The following is a 4,265-nucleotide window of genomic DNA, read 5'->3' as shown; positions in this document are numbered from 1 at the left end:
GGACGGCACGGGCCAGTAACAGTGTATTAGTGAGTGTGCCCGTGAATGGACGGCACGGGCCAGTAACATTTTATTAGTGAAAAAAGGTGATGAGGGCTGAACTTTGCTGACACTGGTCTAGATCAAAACCAAAACCAAAACCCGAACCCACTGCCGTGGGGTTGATTCCAACGCATGGTGTGGAAGGAGACAGCTACGTCTTCCTCCTGGGGAGCGGCTGGTGGATCATGACTGCTCACCTTTGGGTTAGCAGCCAGGGGCTTTAACCACTGCACCACTAAGGCTGCTTGCTCTAGACCAGCGCTGTCCAAAGGAACTTCCTGCAGTGACTAAATGTTCTGTGTCTGTGCTGTGGACGCCATCACCATCTGCCACATGTGGTCACCGAGCACTGGACACGGGGCTAATAGATTTTATTTCTTACTGTGATGTGTCTGGCACTGTCCTGAGCTCTCTTTATACGTGCATTTGTACATCGTCAGGGAATGGCCTTCATTTCTCACAGCTGTTTTAGACTGCAGAAGAACTGTGAAGAAAGCACAGAGCGCTCCCACAGCCTCTCACCCCACCACACTCCTGTTACACCCTATTGCACTCCCTTGGTCCACTTGTTACAAATGAGGAACCAATATTGCTACATTACCTAGTGAGTCTCTGACAGGAATATATAGCACAAATGGGGTGGCTTTAACAAACAGGAGTTTATTCTTACAATTTGGAGGCTTTAAGTCCGAGTTCAAAGTGCCAGGCTCTAGGGGCTGGGTGAAAGCCCCTCCACCTTGGGCTTCAGCTCTGCCTCCTGCTCCCGGCCCACTGAAGGTGGAGGTTTTTCTTCACTCAGCTGCTGGCTGCTGAGACTGACAAGCCCAAGGTCAACAAGTAACAAGGCATGATCCTGATATTACCAAACCACAAAGCAGGCCATTAATTCAAGTCCATTAAAAGTTCCAAGATCAACAGAACATGGCAGGCTGCTGAACAAGGACTCAGCTACATGCAGGGTCCAAGCATGCCATCAGCTGGAGACCATTCCCAAAGCTGCTTCTTAAATACAGGAAGCAGACCACATCCCTAAAGCAGCTACTCAGCTTCTCATCACGGGGAATAACTACCTTCAGCTGCTCAGCCACTCAACCAGGCCCAGCCAAGTTGACACACAACCCTAATTACCACAATTGTTATTAACTAAACTCCCTGTTCAGAAGGGCTCACTCTTTGCTAAGTCCTATGGGTTTTGACAAATGCTTAATGTCGTGTGTCCCCACAACAGTGTTAGAACAGTCTCACTGACCTAAAAGTGCCCCCCACCTACATCTGTCAGTTTGTCATACTGGGGTGGCTTGTGTGTTGCTGTGAGACTTGAGGCTATGCCAATGGTATTTCAAATATCAGCAGAATCACCTGTGGTGGACAGGTTCCAGTGGAGCTTCCAGAATAAGACAGATTAGGAAGAGGCAGCCCACTTCTGAAAAAATTAGCCACCGAAACCCTTATGAGCAAACCTTCCAAAACAAAAGACAGAGAAAGAATCCAGTTAGCAGCACGGGAAAAGGGAAAAGTTACCCACAAAAGGTAGCCAATAAGACGAAGCTCTGATTTCTTGGCAGAAACCATGCAAGTGAGAAGGCAATGGGATGACATATATAAAACCCTAAAAAAGAAAAATATTGTTAGCCAAGAATTATATACGCAGCAAAACTATCCCTCAAATATGATGGCAAAATTAGGACATTTCCAATAAACAGAAATTATGGGAATTTGTAAAAACCAGACCAACCTAAAGGGAGTCCTTCAGACAGAGAACCAATGACAGCAGACAACAATGTGTGATTAATACACACGACAGCATAACCCAGAAACTAACCCATATACAGAAGTATCCAAAGCCACCACTCACCCGTCAGTTTGTTGTACTGTGGTGGCTGGCATGTTGCTGTGAGGCTGGAGACTATGCCACTGGTATCACAAATGCCAGCAGGGTCACCCACGGTGGACAGGATTCAGCTGAGCTTCCAGACCAAGACAGACTCGGAAGAAGGAAGGGACCATCCATTTCTCAAAGAATTGGCCAGCGAAAACCTTGTGAATAGCAGTGAAACACTATCTGATATATTACTGGAAAACTTTATGAATAGCCCTGAAACTTTGTCTGATATAGGGCTGGAAGATGAGCCCCTCAGGTCGGAAGGCACTCAAAACATGACTGGGGAAGAGCTGCCTCCTCAGAGCAGAGCCGACCTTAATGATGTGGGTGGGGTGAAGCTTTCGGGACCTCCATTTGCTGATGGGGCACGACTCAAAGTGGGAAGAAACAGCTGCAAACATCCATTAACCATCGGAACAAGGAATGTACAAACTATGAATCTAGAAAAATTGGAAGTTGCAAAAATGAAATGGCATGCATAAAGATTGATATCCTAGGCATTAGTGAGCTGAAATGGACTGGTGTGGACCATTTTGAATCAGACAACCATATGATCGACTACGCTGGGAATGACAACTTGAAGAGGAATGGCATGCATTCATCATCACAAAGAATGTTTTGAGATCTATCCTGAAGTACAAAGCTGTGTTAGACTGGGTTCTCTAGAGAAACAAAACCAGTAAAGCTTATATATATATATATATAAAGAGAACTTTATCTTAGAAAAATGGCTCACACACTTATAGAAGCTGGCAAGTCCAAAGTTCTTGGATCAAACATCAAGCTGGAGGTTTTTCCTGACTCACACAGTTGCAGGGAGTGACAAGCTCAAGGTTGGCAGGCTGTTGACTCCAACGAATCCAAGATCTCCAGGCAGAATGGTGGATTGTTCGCTCACGGACAGTTGTAGGCAGCACAACAGAATCCTGATCCACAGAAGAGTGTCTCTTTTCCCAGGATGTCCATAGATATACTGGAAGCAGACTACATCCCTAGGGAAATTCCCTTTCAATGGATTGGCTGCTCAAAACATATACATCTTATCCCATCATTGGAACAACCCACATCACAATTGCTTAAACCACACAGAATTGTGTCCAGCCAAGTTGACACACAGCTCCGACTATCACAAATGCTGTCAATGATAGGATAATATCCATGCATCTACAAGGAAGACCAGGAGCTCTGGTAGCATAGTGCCTAAAAGGCACTTGACTGCTAACCAGAAAGCTGGCGGTTCAAACCCACTAGCCACACCTCGGAAGGAAGGTTGGGCAATCCTACTTCCGTAGTGATACTGCCTCAGAAACCCAAGGAGGGGTCGCTATGAGTCGGGGCCGACTCGATGGCAAATTACAACAACAACAACAAGGAAGACCAGCTAATACTACTATTATTCAAATTTGCACACCAACCACTAAAGCCAAAGGTGAGGACATTGAAGATTTTTACCAACTTCTGCAGTGTGAAATTGACCAAATGTGCATTCAAGATGTATTGATTATTACTGATTATTGAAATGCAAAATTTAGAAACAAAGAAAAATCACCAGTAGTTGGAAAATATGGCCTAGGTGATAAAAATGATGCTGGCAATCGCATGATAGAATTTGCAAGACCAATGACTTACTCATTGCAAATGCCCTTTTTCAACCAGGTGAATGGTGGCTATACACATGGACCTCGTGTGATGGAATACACAGGATTCAGATCAACTACATCTGTGGAAAGAGGTGATAGAGATACTCACTATCTTCAGCCACAACAAGGCCAGGAGCTGATTGTGGTCATGTTGTTGTTGTTGTTATATGCCATCGAGTTGGACCCAACTCGCAGCGACCCCTCCTTGGGTTTCCGAGGCAGTATCACTACAGAAGTAGATTGCCCCATCTTCCTTCCGAGGAGTGGCTGGTGGGTTTGAATCGCCAGCCTTCTGGTTAGGAGCCAAGTGCCTTAGGCACTGTGCTACCAGAGCTCCTGATTGTGGTCATAAGCAAGTTCAAGTTGAAGTTGAAGACAATTAAAACAGGTCCACATGAGCCAAAATATGACCTTGATTATATCCTACCTGAATAGATTTAATGTGTTGAACACAGTGACCAAAAACCAGACAAGTTTTTGGTGAGATGACATCAAGAATATCATACATGAAGAAAGCAAACAGTCATTAAAAAGATGGAAAGAAGGAAAGAAAAGAAAGAGAAGACCAAAATGGGTGTCAGAAGAGACTCTGAAATTTGCCCTTGAGTGAAGAGCAGCTAAAGCAAAGGGAAGAAATGACAAGATAAAGGAGCTGAACAGAAGATTTCAAAGAGCAGCTCGAGCAGACAAAGCCAATTACT

The sequence above is a fragment of the Orycteropus afer genome, unplaced genomic scaffold, assembly GCF_000298275.1.
Source record: "Orycteropus afer afer isolate SDZICR_OR568_19922 unplaced genomic scaffold, OryAfe1.0 scaffold00466, whole genome shotgun sequence".
Taxonomy (NCBI): Eukaryota; Metazoa; Chordata; class Mammalia; order Tubulidentata; family Orycteropodidae; genus Orycteropus; species Orycteropus afer.
Note: the sequence above shows the minus strand (reverse complement) of the source record.